The sequence below is a fragment of the Apteryx mantelli genome, chromosome 23, assembly GCF_036417845.1.
Source record: "Apteryx mantelli isolate bAptMan1 chromosome 23, bAptMan1.hap1, whole genome shotgun sequence".
Classification (NCBI taxonomy): Eukaryota; Metazoa; Chordata; class Aves; order Apterygiformes; family Apterygidae; genus Apteryx; species Apteryx mantelli.
The window spans coordinates 8,874,490-8,897,524 of NC_090000.1; the positions used below are offsets into that span (position 1 = coordinate 8,874,490).

The 23,035-nt window shown below is 57.0% G+C and overlaps 6 non-coding genes across 6 annotated transcripts; 4 read left to right on the forward strand and 2 right to left on the reverse strand.

Moving 5' to 3' along the window:
* Nucleotides 1-5,866: 5,866 nt before the first annotated feature.
* TRNAF-GAA (transfer RNA phenylalanine (anticodon GAA)) lies at nucleotides 5,867-5,939 on the forward strand. The gene has a single exon. It is a non-coding gene; the product is annotated as a tRNA-Phe (tRNA).
* Nucleotides 5,940-8,189: 2,250 nt separating this feature from the next.
* Nucleotides 8,190-8,262, forward strand: TRNAF-GAA (transfer RNA phenylalanine (anticodon GAA)). Its single transcript has one exon. It is a non-coding gene; the product is annotated as a tRNA-Phe (tRNA).
* A 4,326-nt stretch (nucleotides 8,263-12,588) lies between these two features.
* Nucleotides 12,589-12,661, forward strand: TRNAF-GAA (transfer RNA phenylalanine (anticodon GAA)). Its single transcript has one exon. It is a non-coding gene; the product is annotated as a tRNA-Phe (tRNA).
* Nucleotides 12,662-16,987: 4,326 nt separating this feature from the next.
* On the forward strand, nucleotides 16,988-17,060 carry TRNAF-GAA (transfer RNA phenylalanine (anticodon GAA)). Its single transcript has one exon. It is a non-coding gene; the product is annotated as a tRNA-Phe (tRNA).
* A 2,659-nt stretch (nucleotides 17,061-19,719) lies between these two features.
* On the reverse strand, nucleotides 19,720-19,792 carry TRNAF-GAA (transfer RNA phenylalanine (anticodon GAA)). Its single transcript has one exon. It is a non-coding gene; the product is annotated as a tRNA-Phe (tRNA).
* A 2,250-nt stretch (nucleotides 19,793-22,042) lies between these two features.
* On the reverse strand, nucleotides 22,043-22,115 carry TRNAF-GAA (transfer RNA phenylalanine (anticodon GAA)). The gene has a single exon. It is a non-coding gene; the product is annotated as a tRNA-Phe (tRNA).
* Nucleotides 22,116-23,035: the final 920 nt, after the last annotated feature.

Below are 23,035 nucleotides of genomic sequence, written 5' to 3' on the forward strand. Positions count from 1 at the left end.
GGACATGGCCCTGAGCCACCTGCTCTAAATGGCCCCGCTCTGAGCAGAATGGGCAACATGGGATGGTCTTCGGAGTCTCCTTCCAGTGTCGGGGTTTGGGTCACTGTGTGAAGATCCCACTGGGGTTCACCTCAGCCAAGTGGACACATCACGCACCCATGGGACCGGACAGGCTGCACCCTGCGGATGCTGGAGGAGCTGGCCCGTGACACGCTGAGGTTGGTCTCCATCGCCTTGGAAGGAACAGAGCCATCAGGGAGGCTCCTGACAACAGTGAAAAGGCCACCATCAACCCTGGCTTCCTAGAGGAGGAGCTATAGACTGCTCACCCCACTGCAGTCCCCAGGAAGGGGCTGCAGCAAATCCTTCTGGAGCTGCTTCAAGGCGCAGGAAGGACAAGCAGAAGGTCAGTGAACCAGCACGGATAGACCAAGGGGGAGGAATGTCTGTCCATCCCCACTGCCACCTGCGAGAAGGTGCATGGCGGCATGCACAAAGGGATGGCCACAGATGTTGTGTGCATCACCAGTATGAAAAATATCAGAAGGATTTTATGAAAAAACACTGTAAATTCTGAAAATTAAGGCCTTTTCCAGTTATTATAGATGGTATATAGAGAGATTTTATTTTATTTTATTTTATTTTATTTTATTTTTTGTTTACTTTGCTTTGCTTAGGCTTCCACTTTTTTCCACTTCCCAGGCAAGGTGCCTGTCGCCAGTGCGATGACTGCTTCTTCTCCGGTGACAGGAAGGGAAAGTCTGGACAATGCAGCTGAGCGCGGACATCTGTGCCGAAGGTGTCCAACGCTGGAAGAGGTCAGCCTTGTACCTGCCTCCCTTATGATAGAGTCACCTGTAGTTGTGGGAACGGGGTGGATGGAGGAGAGAGGCCTGGAAGAAGTCACCGTCGCACAGATCTGCTCAGATTGGGGCAAATGTGGCCATTCAAGACAGAGCCTTTTTTGGTCCTGTTGCCCTTGTTCCCGTTCTCGGTCATGGGTGCCCATCACCTCCACGTGTGACCCATGTGACAGAGTATGACCCTGTCACAGTTCAGTGACTTAAATCCCACTGGTCTTCCAGGCGTTTCCAAGATCCTGATGAAAATGGTCATTTCTAAAGTTGCCTGACATCAGACTCACTGGACATCTGCATTTCCCACTCTCCACCCAGTTTTCCTCCTCTGGTTTCTCTTCCTTCCTGCAGAAACATCTCAGCTACTGAGGTGCTGCTGGCAGCTTCAGGGAGATTAACAGTCACCTGGTCTTTCAGGCATCCCCCCACTTGCCTCCTTAGCCAGATCCTTAATTGCATTTGTATCTCTCCTCTTCTATATGTGCATCTATCCATCCATCTATCCATCTATCTGTCTATCCATCTATCCATCTATCTGTCTATCCATCATATCTCCAGTGAGGTTATCCCTTGTGGAAAGTGGACTTCAGAGGAGGCAAGCTGGACTTTATGGACAGCTGAGGAATGTATTTTCTTTTTTTATTGAACTATGGCTTCATTATTTTTTTTTTTCGCTGGCCATTAGGGAAAAGCCTTATATGACTGTGTGCAGTGAGTCCTCCAGGTAACGCACGTGGGAGCTGGTGCAAATGAGCTGTCACCTTCAGCTGCCAACCTCAGTGGGAAAAGGTTGGATTTTGGAAAGAGTGAGGTAAAGCCCATGTGGATGATGAAAGACCTGATGGGGTTGGGGTGCGTGTGGGGCAAGACCTTCCACGTGGTCAAGGATCTCAGAGGTCTTCCTTTTCCTGCATGTCCAGGCTTTGTTAGGAGACCCTCAGGACCAACATCAACTGGAGCATGTTGATATTGCTTATTGTGATAGTTAGAAATGAGGAAAGCTGGACAAAGAGGACATCCTTTTCTTTGCTGTTCACTGTAGAAATCTTCCAATTTTGGCCAAACTCCTCAAATCTCTCCAATTAGCCACACAGAACTTGCAGAATTGAAGATAATTATGCAGACATTAGGCTCATCAACATTTTGCATCTTTGTGAGCCCTCTGGTGCCAAGTCCCTGAACTGCAGACGCTGAAGGAGATTGAACAAACCTCTGCAGAAGCTGGAGTCAGGAACAAGCCTAAGAGTTTGTGAGAGCGTGAATGTCCCACTAAAGACCATCTCTGATACGGCTGTGCCTTCTTTGCTTCAGTCTTTACTGGTCAGGCCAGCCCTCAGGAACCCCAGACCCTGGAGGCAAGAGAGAAAGTCTGGAGAGAGGAAGACTTTCCCTTGGTGGAGGAGGATTGGGTTAGAGATCATTTAAGCAAACTTGACACCCACAAATCCATGGGCCCTGATGGGATGCACCCACGAGTGCTGAGGGAGCTGGCGGATGTTATTGCTAAGCCACTCTCCATCATCTTTGAAAGGTCATGGAGAACAGGAGAGGTGCCCGAGGACTGGAAGAAAGCCAATGTCACCCCAGTCTTCAAAAAGGGCAAGAAGGAGGACCCAGGGAACTACAGGCCAGTCAGCCTCACCTCCATCCCTGGAAAGGTGATGGAGCAGCTCATCCTGGAAGCCATCTCCACGCATGTGGAGGAAAAGAAGGTGATCAGGAGTAGTCAGCATGGCTTCACCAAGGGGAAATCAAGCTTAACCAATCTGATAGCCTTCTATGATGGAATGACTGGCTGGGTAGATGAGGGGAGAGCAGTGGATGTTGTCTACCTAGACTTCAGCAAGGCTTTTGACACTGTCTCCCATAGCATCCTCATAGACAAGCTCAGGAAGTGTGGGTTAGATGAGTGGACAGTGAGGTGGATTGAGACCTGGCTGAATGGCAGAGCTCAGAGAGTTGTGATCAGTGGCACAGAGTCTAGTTGGAGGCCTGTAGCTAGCGGTGTCCCCCAGGGGTCAGGACTGGGTCCAGTCTTCTTCAACTTCTTCATCAATGACCTGGATGAAGGCACAGAGTGCACACTCAGCAAGTTTGCTGATGATACGAAACTGGGAGGAGTGGCCGATACGCCAGAGGGCTGTGCTGCCATTCAAAGAGACTTGGACAGGCTGAAGAGGTGGGCAGAGAGGAACCTCATGAAATTCAACAAAGGGAAGTGCAGGGTCCTGCACCTGGGGAGGAATAACCCCATGCACCAGTACAGGCTGGGGGTTGACCTGCTGGAAAGCAGCTCTGCTGAGAAGGACCTGGGAGTGCTGGTGGACACCAAGTTAAGTATGAGGCAGCAATGTGCCCTTGTGGCCAAGAAGGCCAATGGTATCCTGGGGTGCATCAGAAAGAGTGTTGCCAGCAGGTCGAGGGAAGTGATTCTCCCCCTCTACTCAGCCCTGGTGAGGCCACATCTGGAGTACTGTGTCCAGTTCTGGGCTCCCCAGTACAAGAGGGATGTGGCACTACTGGAGCAAGTCCAGCGAAGGGCCACAAAGATGATTAGGGGACTGGAGCATCTCTCTTATGAGGAAAGGCTGAGAGAGCTTGGCCTGTTTAGCTTGGAGAAGAGAAGGCTGAGAGGAGATCTTATCAATGTGTACAAGTATGTGAAGGGAGGGTGTCAAGAGGATGGGGCCAGACTCTTTTCAGTGGTGCCGAGCGACAGGACGCGAGGCAATGGGCACAAACTGAAACACAGACACTTCCATCTTAACATGAGGAAAAACTTTTTCACTGTGAGGGTGACAGAGCACTGGAACAGGTTGCCCCGAGAGGTGGTGGAGTCTCCTTCTCTGGAGATATTCAAAAGCCGCCTGGATGCAATCCTGTGCAATGTGCTCTAGGTGACCCTGCTTGAGCAGGGGGGTTGGACTAGATGATCTCCAGAGGTCCCTTCCAACCTCAGTGATTCTGTGATTCTGTGTGATTCTGTGATGGGATCCACAGGTCCAGGTGTCCCTCCCAGAGGTGGTCAGAGCAGAAGGTTGGGGGCCCCGGTTACAGGTGGGCAAAGGAAATGCCCCAGCGGCTCTGATGCTGCCTAAGTCCTTGGGGTGATGCTCCAAGCTGAATGGCTGAGGCTGGACCCCAGTCCTGAGGAAAGGCTGTCCTTGCCATTGCATGGGTTTTGGGGCTGTTGGGGCTCTCAGCCTGGCCACAACCCTCAGCCATCCCCACCACTGTCCTGTGTGCCAGCACAGCTGGTGACAGGGAAAAAGGCTCCTAGTCCTGGGTCAAAGTAGCTCAGCTGGGAAAGCATTAGACTGAAAATCTAAAGGTCCCTGGTTCAAGTCTGGGCTTTGGCAGTGGGATTCTTGTTGGTTTCTCTTGGCCTTTTGCTAGAGCTGCTCTGTCTTCTCCCAGCCTGCTCCAACCCTGGCTGTATCCTAGCCCACAGCTGGGGGGAGCAGCCAGGATCTAGCTGGATGGGGCTTATGGTCATGAGCCACTCTCCAGTGGGACCCCCTTTGCCTACCGGGTCCTCCTGGCCCTGGAGAGCCTGTGGTCCTCAGTTCAGCCTCCTTCCTTGAGATGACTCCACCTGGGATGGGCTCGGGTCTGGTGAGGTGCTGCTCAGTGCCAGTGCCAGCTGAGTTGAGACTGGAGGGCCCTGCTTGACAGGGGAGATTGGACCTGAGGCCTCCAGAGATCCCTCCCTGGTGACATTGAGTAGGGAGATTGGACTAGAAGATCTTCAGAGGTCCCTACCAAACTCAAACATTCTGTGATTTCATCAATGGGGAGATGCTGGGTGCAGAGATGGGCTCTGCCTCTCCTGCTGGCTGCCCTCCTGTCAGAACAGGGACCTGTGGCATTGGGCTTGGCCTGCCCCATGTTCAGGACTGACTCCCTGGGGTGGCACAGCTTGGCTGCTCCTCAGCCTCTGCTCCAGCACAGCCAGCACAGGGAGGAGAACTCTTAGCATAGAACTGACATAGCTCAGCTGGCAGAGTGTTAGACTGAACACCTAAAGGTCCCTGGTTCAAGCCTGGGCTTATGGCACTGGGGTGGCCCTGGCCCTTTTGCAGAGCTGAGTATCCAGGCCGCATGGGGGCTGTGGCTCTTGCTCTTCTCAGTGCTCCTGGGCATCTCCCTGACTGCCCTCTAGGGCAATGGCCGTGACACTGCCTCCACACCCCCATGGACATCTTCCTCCTCAACCTTGCCTCCATCTCCACCACTGTCCCCAAATCCATGGCCAGTTCCCTCAGGGACACCAGGGCTGTTCCCTACTTGGGATGTGCTGCCCAGGGCTGTCTGGTTCTCTTCTTGATGGCAGCAGAGTTTTGTCTTCTCACTGTCATGGCCTACAGCTGCCACATGGCCAGCTGCAGACCCCTGCACTACGGGACCCTCCTGGACTCCACAGCTTGGATCCTGGGGCTGTGGTTTCTCCACACAGTGACTGTCAGTCCACAGCTGATACCTTCTCAGTGCCCCCGTGCCAAGACCATGCTGTGGAGCAATTCTCCTGTGCAGTCCCCCAGCTCCTCAGGCTCTGCTGTTCGGCTCAGGAGCATTGGCCTCCAGAATAGCATGTCCTTAATGATGGGTGATCTCCTCATTGCAACGTCCGAAGGCTGGACTCCAAATCCAAAGTCTAGGTAAAGAAGATGCTCCAGGGTCTGCACCCCGAGAAGTGCCCGCTGCTTAGCTTGGCTTCTCCATGGGCTTGGGGGGATGAATCATGGTGTGATGTTAGGAACAAGGGTCGTTTGAGGTCTGGCGGCCTGTCACCCAGCCCCTGTGGAGATGGTGACTGGTCGCTGAGCTACCAACCCAAGGTTGTCCCGCATGAGGCCAACGTCCTTTGCAACATGAGAGGGTCTGCCTGCCTTCTGCCCCCCTACCCAGTGTTCCCTCCCACCCAGAGGGAACGCCTCGAGGAGCAACCTCCTGCTCATCTGCCTGTGCATGGGCACAGCTGGCACAGGGAGGAAGGCTCAAAGGGGAAGGCCGAAGTAGCTCAGCTGGGAGAGCGTTAGACTGAAGATCTAAAGGTCCCTGGTTCAAGCCCGGGCTTCGGCAATGGGGTCCTCAGTGGTTCCGCAGGGCTCTTTTGCTAGAGCTGCTCTGTCTTCTCCCAGCCTGCCCCAACCCTGGCCATATCCCACACAGGATGGAGATGGGCATGTCCCACTCCACAGCTGGGGGGGGGGGGGAGCAGCCAGGACCCAGGTGAATGGGGCTCTTGCTCTGCAGTCTGCATCCTTCCATCCTGCCCACCCTCATGTGTTTGTGTTTGTGTTCCATGGGGAACCTCAAATGGTGTGGGAGGCATTTAGGTGCTGCACTGGCTCCAGATGGTGGGTGGAGCTGGTCATGAGTCACTCGCTGGGGGATGCCCCCTCTGCCTACTGGGGCCTCCTGGCCATGGAGAGCCCGTGGTGACTCTGAGCTCTTCGGCACAGCCCCCTTCCTTGAGATGATTCTACCTGGGATGGGCTCTGGTCTGGTGAGGCCCCACTCATTGCCCTCCCAGACCCTTTTGCAGAGCCGAGTATCCAGGCCGTGCGGGAGCTGCAGCTCTTGCCCTACTCAATGCTCCTGGGTATCTCCCTGGCTGCCCTCCTGGTCAATGGCTGCGACCCCCCTGAGGGACACCAGGGCTGTTCCCTGCATGGGATGTGCTGCCCAGGGCTTCCTGGGCGTCTTCTGCATTGCACAAAGCCTTTCCCACCTGTCTCCCTCCCCGGGCCATAGCCTCTTTGTATCTCGGCACCTCATTCTTTGCCTCCCCTGGAGCCCCCCTCCATCTCCTCCCCATCGCCGGACATGGTGGTGGCTGCTCTGGCTCTTTGGTGCCTCTGGCATGTACCCCCTCATCCATGTCATGCGGAAGGAGGACACCCGGGACACCCAGAGGAGACTCAGTGGCTGCAACATCAGAGCAATAAGCTGCCCTGCTCCCCTCACTAAAGACTCCAAGTCTACCTCATGCCATCCCTGTGCTGAGTTTGTGCCACCTGCGTTGATCATGCTCTTGCACAACTGTTCCAGTTCTTCCCACTGCTCCAGAGATGTGAGCCCCATCTGCCCAACCTTTGGGCCTTCTGCAAATGTGTCATCACTGCATTAGAGCTGCCCTCCAGAATAGCATGTCCTTAATGAAGGGTTGTCTCCTCACTGCAACACCTGAAGGCTTGGCACGCCCTGTGCTCAGGACCAGCTCCGTGAGGTGGCACAGCTTGGCCTCAGGGACCTCTTGCTCCTCAGCCTCTGCTCCCGCACAGCAAGCATTGGGACAAGCAGTCCTAGGGCAGTGCCAAAGTAGCTCAGCTGGGATAGCGTTAGACTGAAGATCTTAAAGGTCCCTGGTTCAAGCCTGGGCTTTGGCGCTGGGGTGGCCCTGGCCCTTTTGCAGAGCTGAGTATCCAGGCCATGCGGGAGCTGTGGCTCTTGCTCTTCTCAGTGCTCCTGGGCATCTCCCTGGCAATGGCCGTGACACTGCCTCCACACCCCCATGGACATCTTCCTCCTCAACCTTGCCTCCATCTCCACCACTGTCCCCAAATTCATGGCCAGTTCCCTCAGGGACACCAGGGCTGTTCCCTACTTGGGATGTGCTGCCCAGGGCTGTCTGGTTCTCTTCTTGATGGCAGCAGAGTTTTGTCTTCTCACTGTCATGGCCTACAGCTGCCACATGGCCAGCTGCAGACCCCTGCACTACGGGACCCTCCTGGACTCCACAGCTTGGATCCTGGGGCTGTGGTTTCTCCACACAGTGACTGTCAGTCCACAGCTGATACCTTCTCAGTGCCCCCGTGCCAAGACCATGCTGTGGAGCAATTCTCCTGTGCAGTCCCCCAGCTCCTCAGGCTCTGCTGTTCGGCTCAGGAGCATTGGCCTCCAGAATAGCATGTCCTTAATGATGGGTGATCTCCTCATTGCAACGTCCGAAGGCTGGACTCCAAATCCAAAGTCTAGGTAAAGAAGATGCTCCAGGGTCTGCACCCCGAGAAGTGCCCGCTGCTTAGCTTGGCTTCTCCATGGGCTTGGGGGGATGAATCATGGTGTGATGTTAGGAACAAGGGTCGTTTGAGGTCTGGCGGCCTGTCACCCAGCCCCTGTGGAGATGGTGACTGGTCGCTGAGCTACCAACCCAAGGTTGTCCCGCATGAGGCCAACGTCCTTTGCAACATGAGAGGGTCTGCCTGCCTTCTGCCCCCCTACCCAGTGTTCCCTCCCACCCAGAGGGAACGCCTCGAGGAGCAACCTCCTGCTCATCTGCCTGTGCATGGGCACAGCTGGCACAGGGAGGAAGGCTCAAAGGGGAAGGCCGAAGTAGCTCAGCTGGGAGAGCGTTAGACTGAAGATCTAAAGGTCCCTGGTTCAAGCCCGGGCTTCGGCAATGGGGTCCTCAGTGGTTCCGCAGGGCTCTTTTGCTAGAGCTGCTCTGTCTTCTCCCAGCCTGCCCCAACCCTGGCCATATCCCACACAGGATGGAGATGGGCATGTCCCACTCCACAGCTGGGGGGGGGGGGGAGCAGCCAGGACCCAGGTGAATGGGGCTCTTGCTCTGCAGTCTGCATCCTTCCATCCTGCCCACCCTCATGTGTTTGTGTTTGTGTTCCATGGGGAACCTCAAATGGTGTGGGAGGCATTTAGGTGCTGCACTGGCTCCAGATGGTGGGTGGAGCTGGTCATGAGTCACTCGCTGGGGGATGCCCCCTCTGCCTACTGGGGCCTCCTGGCCATGGAGAGCCCGTGGTGACTCTGAGCTCTTCGGCACAGCCCCCTTCCTTGAGATGATTCTACCTGGGATGGGCTCTGGTCTGGTGAGGCCCCACTCATTGCCCTCCCAGACCCTTTTGCAGAGCCGAGTATCCAGGCCGTGCGGGAGCTGCAGCTCTTGCCCTACTCAATGCTCCTGGGTATCTCCCTGGCTGCCCTCCTGGTCAATGGCTGCGACCCCCCTGAGGGACACCAGGGCTGTTCCCTGCATGGGATGTGCTGCCCAGGGCTTCCTGGGCGTCTTCTGCATTGCACAAAGCCTTTCCCACCTGTCTCCCTCCCCGGGCCATAGCCTCTTTGTATCTCGGCACCTCATTCTTTGCCTCCCCTGGAGCCCCCCTCCATCTCCTCCCCATCGCCGGACATGGTGGTGGCTGCTCTGGCTCTTTGGTGCCTCTGGCATGTACCCCCTCATCCATGTCATGCGGAAGGAGGACACCCGGGACACCCAGAGGAGACTCAGTGGCTGCAACATCAGAGCAATAAGCTGCCCTGCTCCCCTCACTAAAGACTCCAAGTCTACCTCATGCCATCCCTGTGCTGAGTTTGTGCCACCTGCGTTGATCATGCTCTTGCACAACTGTTCCAGTTCTTCCCACTGCTCCAGAGATGTGAGCCCCATCTGCCCAACCTTTGGGCCTTCTGCAAATGTGTCATCACTGCATTAGAGCTGCCCTCCAGAATAGCATGTCCTTAATGAAGGGTTGTCTCCTCACTGCAACACCTGAAGGCTTGGCACGCCCTGTGCTCAGGACCAGCTCCGTGAGGTGGCACAGCTTGGCCTCAGGGACCTCTTGCTCCTCAGCCTCTGCTCCCGCACAGCAAGCATTGGGACAAGTAGTCCTAGGGCAGTGCCAAAGTAGCTCAGCCGGGAGAGCGTTAGACGGAAGATCTAAAGGTCCCTGGTTCAAGCCCGGGCTTCGGCAGTGGTGATCCTTGTTGGTTCTTCTTGGACTTTTGCAGAGCTGCTCTGTCTTCTCCCAGTCTTCCCCAACTCTGGCTGTATCCCACCCACAGCTGGGGGGAGCAGCCAGGACCCAGATGGACTCTTGCTCTGCCCCTTCCCATCCTGCCTTCCCTCATGTGTCTGTGGCCAGGGGAGGAGTTTGGTGGTACCATGGGGGGCCTCAAATGGCAAGAGATGGCTCCAGATGGTGGTGGAGCTGGTCATTGAGCCGCTCTCCAGTGGGACCCCCCCCCCTTTGCCTGCTGGGGCCTAGCAGGGACTCTCCTGGCCCTGGAGAGCCCATGGTGCCTCTGAGCTTCTCAGTTCAGCCTTCTTCCTTCAGATGATTCCACCTGGGAGAGGCTATTGCTTGGTGAGGCCCCACTAACTGCAAGGGTCAGCCACAGCCCAACCATGGCCAGATGAGACTGGAGGGCTCCAAGCAGCCCTGCTTGATGTGGGAAGTTGGACTAGCAAACCTCCAGAGGTCCCTCCCTGGTGATGCTGAGCAGGGAAGTTGGACTAGATGATCTCCAGAGGTCCCTTCCGACCTCAACTGTTCTGTGATTTCATCAACAGGGAGACCCTGGGCACAGAGACAGCTGCTGGCAGGACAGGGACCTGCGGGGAGAGACTCAGCCCACCCCATGCTCAGGGCCAGCTCCCCAGGGTGGCACAGCTTGACCTGAGGGGCCTCCTGCTCCTCGGCCTCTGCTCCAGCATGGCTGGCACAGGGACTGACCCTGCATCCATCAGGCCCATCCAACTGCTGCTGTGGGAGGTACCTCCTCGCTGCAGCTTTCCTGGGGACAAGGCCGTTAGCAGGGCATTCTCTCCTTAGAGCTGCTTTCTTCCATTCCCACCCCATCCTGCTGTACTACAACATGTGCATGTGGCCTTGTGGTCTCCTGATGTGGTGGTGGTAGCACTGTGTTGCCACATGCGTTCCTGTGAGCACCAGCAGGACGAGGCAATGAGCACCTTTTTGCTAGCCCTGGCTTCCAGAATACCGTTTCTGAAATAAAAGGGGATGTCCTCAACACTGTGCCTGGAGTCTGGCCTTTCTTCAGAAGGTGGAGTCCAAGATCTGCCCAAGGTCCTGCACCACGGAGGGTCCTGTTGCTCTGCTTGTGAACTCCATGGGCTCCAGGGGATGAGTTTGAGTGCCAGCGTGATCCCTTAGGGACTGCGGGCTGGATCCTGGGTCATTTCTCGGTGACCAGAGCCAAGGGAGATAGGGAATGATCTCTGATGTGCCCTCCCGGGGCTGCTCGCCGTGTCTTTGGCTGTTGCCTGAGCAATGCCGTGGAGGTGCCTGTGTCCAGCCCTGCACCTCTCAGTCCTGACCTGCCCCATCCTCTGTCTGCTGACCCCACTTTGGTAGAATATTCCGATATGTAGTTCAGGGGGAAGCTTTTCTGCATCACAGCTTGAGAGTTTCTGCACCATCTGGGTTGGGGGCCTCCCACCAAGAGGCAGCTGCTGGGAGCAGCAAGAGTGGGGGTACCCGCAGTGGGGAGGCGAGCCCAGAGGGGAGGGTGGCAGCAGGGCAGAGACCCTCCAAGAGGTGCCATCCCATCATGCCCAGAGAAGGAGAGCAGAGCAGATTTGGGGATAGTCACCAGCGATGGCCAGGTGAGACACAGCTTGGCCCAGGGGACCTCGTGCTCCTCGGCCTCTGCTCCAGCATGAACTAGAAGATCTTCAGAGGCCCCTACCAATCTCAAACATTCTGTGATTTCATCAACGGGAAGATACTGGGTGCAGAGATGGGCTCTTCCCCTCCTGCTGGCTGCCCTCCTGTCAGAACGGGGACCTGCAGGGTTGGGCTTGGCCTGCCCCACGTTCAGGACTGACTCCCTGGGGTGGCACAGCTTGGCCTAAGGAACCGCTTGCTCCTCAGCCTCCGCTCCAGCACAGCCAGCACAGGGAGGAGAGCTCCCGGGGCAGAGCTGACATAGCTCAGCTGGGAGCGTTAGACTGAAGATCTAACTAAAGATCTAACTAACTGAAGGTCCCTGGTTCAAGCCTGGGCTTTGGCGCTGGGGTGGCCCTGGCCCTTTTGCAGAGCTGAGTATCCAGGCCATGTGGGAGCTGTGGCTCTTGCCCTTCTCAGTGCTCCTGGGCATCTCCCTGGCAATGGCCTCCTGAGCAATGGCCGTGACACTGCCTCCACACCCCCATGGACATCTTCCTCCTCAACCTTGCCTCCATCTCCACCACTGTCCCCAAATCCATGGCCAGTTCCCTCAGGGACACCAGGGCTGTTCCCTACTTGGGATGTGCTGCCCAGGGCTGTCTGGTTCTCTTCTTGATGGCAGCAGAGTTTTGTCTTCTCACTGTCATGGCCTACAGCTGCCACATGGCCAGCTGCAGACCCCTGCACTACGGGACCCTCCTGGACTCCACAGCTTGGATCCTGGGGCTGTGGTTTCTCCACACAGTGACTGTCAGTCCACAGCTGATACCTTCTCAGTGCCCCCGTGCCAAGACCATGCTGTGGAGCAATTCTCCTGTGCAGTCCCCCAGCTCCTCAGGCTCTGCTGTTCGGCTCAGGAGCATTGGCCTCCAGAATAGCATGTCCTTAATGATGGGTGATCTCCTCATTGCAACGTCCGAAGGCTGGACTCCAAATCCAAAGTCTAGGTAAAGAAGATGCTCCAGGGTCTGCACCCCGAGAAGTGCCCGCTGCTTAGCTTGGCTTCTCCATGGGCTTGGGGGGATGAATCATGGTGTGATGTTAGGAACAAGGGTCGTTTGAGGTCTGGCGGCCTGTCACCCAGCCCCTGTGGAGATGGTGACTGGTCGCTGAGCTACCAACCCAAGGTTGTCCCGCATGAGGCCAACGTCCTTTGCAACATGAGAGGGTCTGCCTGCCTTCTGCCCCCCTACCCAGTGTTCCCTCCCACCCAGAGGGAACGCCTCGAGGAGCAACCTCCTGCTCATCTGCCTGTGCATGGGCACAGCTGGCACAGGGAGGAAGGCTCAAGGGGGAAGGCCGAAGTAGCTCAGCTGGGAGAGCGTTAGACTGAAGACCTAAAGGTCCCTGGTTCAAGCCCGGGCTTCGGCAATGGGGTCCTCAGTGGTTCCGCAGGGCTCTTTTGCTAGAGCTGCTCTGTCTTCTCCCAGCCTGCCCCAACCCTGGCCATATCCCACACAGGATGGAGATGGGCATGTCCCACTCCACAGCTGGGGGGGGGGGGGAGCAGCCAGGACCCAGGTGAATGGGGCTCTTGCTCTGCAGTCTGCATCCTTCCATCCTGCCCACCCTCATGTGTTTGTGTTTGTGTTCCATGGGGAACCTCAAATGGTGTGGGAGGCATTTAGGTGCTGCACTGGCTCCAGATGGTGGGTGGAGCTGGTCATGAGTCACTCGCTGGGGGATGCCCCCTCTGCCTACTGGGGCCTCCTGGCCATGGAGAGCCCGTGGTGACTCTGAGCTCTTCGGCACAGCCCCCTTCCTTGAGATGATTCTACCTGGGATGGGCTCTGGTCTGGTGAGGCCCCACTCATTGCCCTCCCAGACCCTTTTGCAGAGCCGAGTATCCAGGCCGTGCGGGAGCTGCAGCTCTTGCCCTACTCAATGCTCCTGGGTATCTCCCTGGCTGCCCTCCTGGTCAATGGCTGCGACCCCCCTGAGGGACACCAGGGCTGTTCCCTGCATGGGATGTGCTGCCCAGGGCTTCCTGGGCGTCTTCTGCATTGCACAAAGCCTTTCCCACCTGTCTCCCTCCCCGGGCCATAGCCTCTTTGTATCTCGGCACCTCATTCTTTGCCTCCCCTGGAGCCCCCCTCCATCTCCTCCCCATCGCCGGACATGGTGGTGGCTGCTCTGGCTCTTTGGTGCCTCTGGCATGTACCCCCTCATCCATGTCATGCGGAAGGAGGACACCCGGGACACCCAGAGGAGACTCAGTGGCTGCAACATCAGAGCAATAAGCTGCCCTGCTCCCCTCACTAAAGACTCCAAGTCTACCTCATGCCATCCCTGTGCTGAGTTTGTGCCACCTGCGTTGATCATGCTCTTGCACAACTGTTCCAGTTCTTCCCACTGCTCCAGAGATGTGAGCCCCATCTGCCCAACCTTTGGGCCTTCTGCAAATGTGTCATCACTGCATTAGAGCTGCCCTCCAGAATAGCATGTCCTTAATGAAGGGTTGTCTCCTCACTGCAACACCTGAAGGCTTGGCACGCCCTGTGCTCAGGACCAGCTCCGTGAGGTGGCACAGCTTGGCCTCAGGGACCTCTTGCTCCTCAGCCTCTGCTCCCGCACAGCAAGCATTGGGACAAGTAGTCCTAGGGCAGTGCCAAAGTAGCTCAGCCGGGAGAGCGTTAGACGGAAGATCTAAAGGTCCCTGGTTCAAGCCCGGGCTTCGGCAGTGGTGATCCTTGTTGGTTCTTCTTGGACTTTTGCAGAGCTGCTCTGTCTTCTCCCAGTCTTCCCCAACTCTGGCTGTATCCCACCCACAGCTGGGGGGAGCAGCCAGGACCCAGATGGACTCTTGCTCTGCCCCTTCCCATCCTGCCTTCCCTCATGTGTCTGTGGCCAGGGGAGGAGTTTGGTGGTACCATGGGGGGCCTCAAATGGCAAGAGATGGCTCCAGATGGTGGTGGAGCTGGTCATTGAGCCGCTCTCCAGTGGGACCCCCCCCCCTTTGCCTGCTGGGGCCTAGCAGGGACTCTCCTGGCCCTGGAGAGCCCATGGTGCCTCTGAGCTTCTCAGTTCAGCCTTCTTCCTTCAGATGATTCCACCTGGGAGAGGCTATTGCTTGGTGAGGCCCCACTAACTGCAAGGGTCAGCCACAGCCCAACCATGGCCAGATGAGACTGGAGGGCTCCAAGCAGCCCTGCTTGATGTGGGAAGTTGGACTAGCAAACCTCCAGAGGTCCCTCCCTGGTGATGCTGAGCAGGGAAGTTGGACTAGATGATCTCCAGAGGTCCCTTCCGACCTCAACTGTTCTGTGATTTCATCAACAGGGAGACCCTGGGCACAGAGACAGCTGCTGGCAGGACAGGGACCTGCGGGGAGAGACTCAGCCCACCCCATGCTCAGGGCCAGCTCCCCAGGGTGGCACAGCTTGACCTGAGGGGCCTCCTGCTCCTCGGCCTCTGCTCCAGCATGGCTGGCACAGGGACTGACCCTGCATCCATCAGGCCCATCCAACTGCTGCTGTGGGAGGTACCTCCTCGCTGCAGCTTTCCTGGGGACAAGGCCGTTAGCAGGGCATTCTCTCCTTAGAGCTGCTTTCTTCCATTCCCACCCCATCCTGCTGTACTACAACATGTGCATGTGGCCTTGTGGTCTCCTGATGTGGTGGTGGTAGCACTGTGTTGCCACATGCGTTCCTGTGAGCACCAGCAGGACGAGGCAATGAGCACCTTTTTGCTAGCCCTGGCTTCCAGAATACCGTTTCTGAAATAAAAGGGGATGTCCTCAACACTGTGCCTGGAGTCTGGCCTTTCTTCAGAAGGTGGAGTCCAAGATCTGCCCAAGGTCCTGCACCACGGAGGGTCCTGTTGCTCTGCTTGTGAACTCCATGGGCTCCAGGGGATGAGTTTGAGTGCCAGCGTGATCCCTTAGGGACTGCGGGCTGGATCCTGGGTCATTTCTCGGTGACCAGAGCCAAGGGAGATAGGGAATGATCTCTGATGTGCCCTCCCGGGGCTGCTCGCCGTGTCTTTGGCTGTTGCCTGAGCAATGCCGTGGAGGTGCCTGTGTCCAGCCCTGCACCTCTCAGTCCTGACCTGCCCCATCCTCTGTCTGCTGACCCCACTTTGGTAGAATATTCCGATATGTAGTTCAGGGGGAAGCTTTTCTGCATCACAGCTTGAGAGTTTCTGCACCATCTGGGTTGGGGGCCTCCCACCAAGAGGCAGCTGCTGGGAGCAGCAAGAGTGGGGGTACCCGCAGTGGGGAGGCGAGCCCAGAGGGGAGGGTGGCAGCAGGGCAGAGACCCTCCAAGAGGTGCCATCCCATCATGCCCAGAGAAGGAGAGCAGAGCAGATTTGGGGATAGTCACCAGCGATGGCCAGGTGAGACACAGCTTGGCCCAGGGGACCTCGTGCTCCTCGGCCTCTGCTCCAGCATGAACTAGAAGATCTTCAGAGGCCCCTACCAATCTCAAACATTCTGTGATTTCATCAACGGGAAGATACTGGGTGCAGAGATGGGCTCTTCCCCTCCTGCTGGCTGCCCTCCTGTCAGAACGGGGACCTGCAGGGTTGGGCTTGGCCTGCCCCACGTTCAGGACTGACTCCCTGGGGTGGCACAGCTTGGCCTAAGGAACCGCTTGCTCCTCAGCCTCCGCTCCAGCACAGCCAGCACAGGGAGGAGAGCTCCCGGGGCAGAGCTGACATAGCTCAGCTGGGAGCGTTAGACTGAAGATCTAACTAAAGATCTAACTAACTGAAGGTCCCTGGTTCAAGCCTGGGCTTTGGCGCTGGGGTGGCCCTGGCCCTTTTGCAGAGCTGAGTATCCAGGCCATGTGGGAGCTGTGGCTCTTGCCCTTCTCAGTGCTCCTGGGCATCTCCCTGGCAATGGCCTCCTGAGCAATGGCCGTGACACTGCCTCCACACCCCCATGGACATCTTCCTCCTCAACCTTGCCTCCATCTCCACCACTGTCCCCAAATCCATGGCCAGTTCCCTCAGGGACACCAGGGCTGTTCCCTACTTGGGATGTGCTGCCCAGGGCTGTCTGGTTCTCTTCTTGATGGCAGCAGAGTTTTGTCTTCTCACTGTCATGGCCTACAGCTGCCACATGGCCAGCTGCAGACCCCTGCACTACGGGACCCTCCTGGACTCCACAGCTTGGATCCTGGGGCTGTGGTTTCTCCACACAGTGACTGTCAGTCCACAGCTGATACCTTCTCAGTGCCCCCGTGCCAAGACCATGCTGTGGAGCAATTCTCCTGTGCAGTCCCCCAGCTCCTCAGGCTCTGCTGTTCGGCTCAGGAGCATTGGCCTCCAGAATAGCATGTCCTTAATGATGGGTGATCTCCTCATTGCAACGTCCGAAGGCTGGACTCCAAATCCAAAGTCTAGGTAAAGAAGATGCTCCAGGGTCTGCACCCCGAGAAGTGCCCGCTGCTTAGCTTGGCTTCTCCATGGGCTTGGGGGGATGAATCATGGTGTGATGTTAGGAACAAGGGTCGTTTGAGGTCTGGCGGCCTGTCACCCAGCCCCTGTGGAGATGGTGACTGGTCGCTGAGCTACCAACCCAAGGTTGTCCCACATGAGGCCAACGTCCTTTGCAACATGAGAGGGTCTGCCTGCCTTCTGCCCCCCTACCCAGTGTTCCCTCCCACCCAGAGGGAACGCCTCGAGGAGCAACCTCCTGCTCATCTGCCTGTGCATGGGCACAGCTGGCACAGGGAGGAAGGCTCAAAGGGGAAGGCCGAAGTAGCTCAGCTGGGAGAGCGTTAGACTGAAGATCTAAAGGTCCCTGGTTCAAGCCCGGGCTTCGGCAATGGGGTCCTCAGTGGTTCCGCAGGGCTCTTTTGCTAGAGCTGCTCTGTCTTCTCCCAGCCTGCCCCAACCCTGGCTGTATCTCAGCCCACAGCTGGGAGCTGGGGGGAGCAGGCAAGACCCAGACAGATGGGGCTTACCCTTGCTCTGCCCCTTCCCATCCTGCCCTCCCTCATGTGTTTGTGGTCAAGGGAGGGGCTTGGTGGTACCATGGGGAACCTCAAATGGTGTGAGAGGCTTTTGTGTGTTGCACTGGATCCAGCGAAGTGGGGTTTCCAAAAGGGTGTCATGAATCACTCTCCAGCCTCACCCCCTTATCATGCTGGGTCCTCACAGCCTTTCCTGTTGAACAGGTTGATGAGAATGTTGGGTTGTGGTGTCTCCATCTGTGGAGATCTGCCAAACACGGCTGGACAAATCCCTGAGAGACCTGCTCTGATCAGGACAGGCTGTGTGGGACAGTCCCGAGGTGCCTTCCAACATCAGGGTCTGGGTGAGTGTGTGAAGATGCCATTGGGATCATCTCAGCCAAGTGGACATGGACATGGACCTTCCCCAGCAAGGTTATCAGAGGAAGCAGCTCTTTGGAGATGCTTCTGTTGGCTCTCCTCAGCCATTCCCAATGGCTGGAGATATTTCAAGACAGTTATGAAGGACTGATGGATTTTTGTGGACAAGGGAGGAGTTGTAGATGTTTTAGTTGTATGCCAGGCAGAACAGGGACTGGTGGAGGCATCTGACCCACCAAGAGGTGTGATCCAACCCATGCCTGGAGAAGAAGAGCAGAGCAGGTTTGGGGATGGTCACCAGGGACATCCACGCCCAGCAATGGCCAGGCAAGACACAGCTTGGCCCAAGGGACCTCCTGCTCCTCAGCCTCTGCTCCTGCACGGCTGTGATGGGGACAAGAGGTGCCAGGGCAGGGCCAAAGTAGCTCAGCTGGGAGAGTGTTAGACTGAAGACCTAAAGGTCCCTGGTTCAAGCCTGGGCTTTGGCACTGGGGTGCCCTGGTGGTCTTTTGCAGAGCTGGGTCTCCAGGCCACATGGGAGCTGCAGCTTTTGCCCTTCTCAGTTGTTGCGGGGGTGTGTGTGGGGGGGTGCTATTAACTCTGGGTTTATTGCAAACGAGTTTATTGAAGATGGTGATACACTGTAGTCATAGCAAGTGAATCTTACTGCGCATTTGTTATTGCCTGAGTCTTGGTTTCTTTCCCCTACAACATTTTCTTGTTAGTGGTTCTCTTAACTCCTGGAGAGTAACCTTGAGAGGCGTCCCAACTCAAGAGGAGATTCATCGCCATGCAGCCCGCTGCCATGCAGGAGAGCTCAATGGGCTCTAGGCTGCAGCACTATTTATGGGCATGGAGTTTGATTCATCCTCATATGATATTTGGTGTGGAGATAAACCTTTTTGCTGACCTCATGCACTCTTCGGGAAAATATACCCTTTTGGCTGATCTCACGCCCACTTCTGGCCTCACCAGTTGCAACCAGTATCGCTTAGTTCCTCCTGGTCAGCACTGGGTGCTGTCGGTTATTTGTGGTCAGCTGGGGCCCAAGATAAGGGGCAGGGGGTAGTTGCGCTCCGCCACATCAATGCTCCTGGGCTGCCCTCCTGGGCAACAGCCTCATCCTTACAACCGCAGCCTGTGACCACTGCCTCCACACCCCCATGGACATCTTCCTCCTCAACCTTGCCTCCATCTCCACCACTGTCCCCAAATCCATGGCCAGTTCTCTGAAGGGACACCAGGGCTGTTCCGTGCATGGGATGTGCTGCCCAGGGCTTCCTGGGTGTCTTCTTGATTGCACAAAGCCTTTCCCACCTGCTTTTCTCCCCTGGTCATGACCTCTTTGTATCTCAGCACCTCACTCTTTGCCCACCTGGAGTCCCCCTCCATCTCCTCCACATCACTGGACATGGTTGGTGGTGGCTGCTCTGGCTCTTTCATTCCTCTAGCTGTGAAGCCTCTCATCCACAGCATGAGGAAGGAGGTGCTTAAGGATGCCCCAAGGAGACTCTTTGAAACCTCAATCATCCACCATAAGTAAAGCATGCGTCACCCTCATATGGTCTTGAAACTTACCTACTGGGACTTCCCCCATGCAGCAGGGCTGATGGTAGACAGCCATCCTGGAGGGCACCATGAAGCTGCCAGGACAGCTCAGGGGACCTCCAGGGACCACATGTGGGTCTGGGTGGGCAATGAGTGGGGCCTCACCAGACCAGAGCCCATCCCAGGTAGAATCATCTCAAGGAAGGGGGCTGAACCGAGGAGCTCAGAGTCACCATGGGTTCTCCAGGACTAGGAGGGGGCAGGAGGCTCCAGCAGGCAGAGGGGGGTCCCCCCAGATGAGTGACTCATGACCAGCTCCACCCACTGTCTGGAGCCAGTGCAGCACCTAAATGCCTCCCACACCATTTGAGGTTCCCCATGGAACACAAACACAAACACATGAGGGTGGGCAGGATGGAAGGATGCAGACTGCAGAGCAAGAGCCCCATTCACCTGGGTCCTGGCTGCTCCCCCCCCCCCCCAGCTGTGGAGTGGGACATGCCCATCTCCATCCTGTGTGGGATATGGCCAGGGTTGGGGCAGGCTGGGAGAAGACAGAGCAGCTCTAGCAAAAGAGCCCTGCGGAACCACTGAGGACCCCATTGCCGAAGCCCGGGCTTGAACCAGGGACCTTTAGATCTTCAGTCTAACGCTCTCCCAGCTGAGCTACTTCGGCCTTCCCCTTTGAGCCTTCCTCCCTGTGCCAGCTGTGCCCATGCACAGGCAGATGAGCAGGAGGTTGCTCCTCGAGGCGTTCCCTCTGGGTGGGAGGGAACACTGGGTAGGGGGGCAGAAGGCAGGCAGACCCTCTCATGTTGCAAAGGACGTTGGCCTCATGCGGGACAACCTTGGGTTGGTAGCTCAGCGACCAGTCACCATCTCCACAGGGGCTGGGTGACAGGCCGCCAGACCTCAAACGACCCTTGTTCCTAACATCACACCATGATTCATCCCCCCAAGCCCATGGAGAAGCCAAGCTAAGCAGCGGGCACTTCTCGGGGTGCAGACCCTGGAGCATCTTCTTTACCTAGACTTTGGATTTGGAGTCCAGCCTTCGGACGTTGCAATGAGGAGATCACCCATCATTAAGGACATGCTATTCTGGAGGCCAATGCTCCTGAGCCGAACAGCAGAGCCTGAGGAGCTGGGGGACTGCACAGGAGAATTGCTCCACAGCATGGTCTTGGCACGGGGGCACTGAGAAGGTATCAGCTGTGGACTGACAGTCACTGTGTGGAGAAACCACAGCCCCAGGATCCAAGCTGTGGAGTCCAGGAGGGTCCCGTAGTGCAGGGGTCTGCAGCTGGCCATGTGGCAGCTGTAGGCCATGACAGTGAGAAGACAAAACTCTGCTGCCATCAAGAAGAGAACCAGACAGCCCTGGGCAGCACATCCCAAGTAGGGAACAGCCCTGGTGTCCCTGAGGGAACTGGCCATGAATTTGGGGACAGTGGTGGAGATGGAGGCAAGGTTGAGGAGGAAGATGTCCATGGGGGTGTGGAGGCAGTGTCACGGCCATTGCCAGGGAGATGCCCAGGAGCACTGAGAAGAGCAAGAGCCACAGCTCCCGCATGGCCTGGATACTCAGCTCTGCAAAAGGGCCAGGGCCACCCCAGCGCCAAAGCCCAGGCTTGAACCAGGGACCTTTAAGATCTTCAGTCTAACGCTATCCCAGCTGAGCTACTTTGGCACTGCCCTAGGACTGCTTGTCCCAATGCTTGCTGTGCGGGAGCAGAGGCTGAGGAGCAAGAGGTCCCTGAGGCCAAGCTGTGCCACCTCACGGAGCTGGTCCTGAGCACAGGGCGTGCCAAGCCTTCAGGTGTTGCAGTGAGGAGACAACCCTTCATTAAGGACATGCTATTCTGGAGGGCAGCTCTAATGCAGTGATGACACATTTGCAGAAGGCCCAAAGGTTGGGCAGATGGGGCTCACATCTCTGGAGCAGTGGGAAGAACTGGAACAGTTGTGCAAGAGCATGATCAACGCAGGTGGCACAAACTCAGCACAGGGATGGCATGAGGTAGACTTGGAGTCTTTAGTGAGGGGAGCAGGGCAGCTTATTGCTCTGATGTTGCAGCCACTGAGTCTCCTCTGGGTGTCCCGGGTGTCCTCCTTCCGCATGACATGGATGAGGGGGTACATGCCAGAGGCACCAAAGAGCCAGAGCAGCCACCACCATGTCCGGCGATGGGGAGGAGATGGAGGGGGGCTCCAGGGGAGGCAAAGAATGAGGTGCCGAGATACAAAGAGGCTATGGCCCGGGGAGGGAGACAGGTGGGAAAGGCTTTGTGCAATGCAGAAGACGCCCAGGAAGCCCTGGGCAGCACATCCCATGCAGGGAACAGCCCTGGTGTCCCTCAGGGGGGTCGCAGCCATTGACCAGGAGGGCAGCCAGGGAGATACCCAGGAGCATTGAGTAGGGCAAGAGCTGCAGCTCCCGCACGGCCTGGATACTCGGCTCTGCAAAAGGGTCTGGGAGGGCAATGAGTGGGGCCTCACCAGACCAGAGCCCATCCCAGGTAGAATCATCTCAAGGAAGGGGGCTGTGCCGAAGAGCTCAGAGTCACCACGGGCTCTCCATGGCCAGGAGGCCCCAGTAGGCAGAGGGGGCATCCCCCAGCGAGTGACTCATGACCAGCTCCACCCACCATCTGGAGCCAGTGCAGCACCTAAATGCCTCCCACACCATTTGAGGTTCCCCATGGAACACAAACACAAACACATGAGGGTGGGCAGGATGGAAGGATGCAGACTGCAGAGCAAGAGCCCCATTCACCTGGGTCCTGGCTGCTCCCCCCCCCCCCCAGCTGTGGAGTGGGACATGCCCATCTCCATCCTGTGTGGGATATGGCCAGGGTTGGGGCAGGCTGGGAGAAGACAGAGCAGCTCTAGCAAAAGAGCCCTGCGGAACCACTGAGGACCCCATTGCCGAAGCCCGGGCTTGAACCAGGGACCTTTAGATCTTCAGTCTAACGCTCTCCCAGCTGAGCTACTTCGGCCTTCCCCTTTGAGCCTTCCTCCCTGTGCCAGCTGTGCCCATGCACAGGCAGATGAGCAGGAGGTTGCTCCTCGAGGCGTTCCCTCTGGGTGGGAGGGAACACTGGGTAGGGGGGCAGAAGGCAGGCAGACCCTCTCATGTTGCAAAGGACGTTGGCCTCATGCAGGACAACCTTGGGTTGGTAGCTCAGCGACCAGTCACCATCTCCACAGGGGCTGGGTGACAGGCCGCCAGACCTCAAACGACCCTTGTTCCTAACATCACACCATGATTCATCCCCCCAAGCCCATGGAGAAGCCAAGCTAAGCAGCGGGCACTTCTCGGGGTGCAGACCCTGGAGCATCTTCTTTACCTAGACTTTGGATTTGGAGTCCAGCCTTCGGACGTTGCAATGAGGAGATCACCCATCATTAAGGACATGCTATTCTGGAGGCCAATGCTCCTGAGCCGAACAGCAGAGCCTGAGGAGCTGGGGGACTGCACAGGAGAATTGCTCCACAGCATGGTCTTGGCACGGGGGCACTGAGAAGGTATCAGCTGTGGACTGACAGTCACTGTGTGGAGAAACCACAGCCCCAGGATCCAAGCTGTGGAGTCCAGGAGGGTCCCGTAGTGCAGGGGTCTGCAGCTGGCCATGTGGCAGCTGTAGGCCATGACAGTGAGAAGACAAAACTCTGCTGCCATCAAGAAGAGAACCAGACAGCCCTGGGCAGCACATCCCAAGTAGGGAACAGCCCTGGTGTCCCTGAGGGAACTGGCCATGAATTTGGGGACAGTGGTGGAGATGGAGGCAAGGTTGAGGAGGAAGATGTCCATGGGGGTGTGGAGGCAGTGTCACGGCCATTGCCAGGGAGATGCCCAGGAGCACTGAGAAGAGCAAGAGCCACAGCTCCCGCATGGCCTGGATACTCAGCTCTGCAA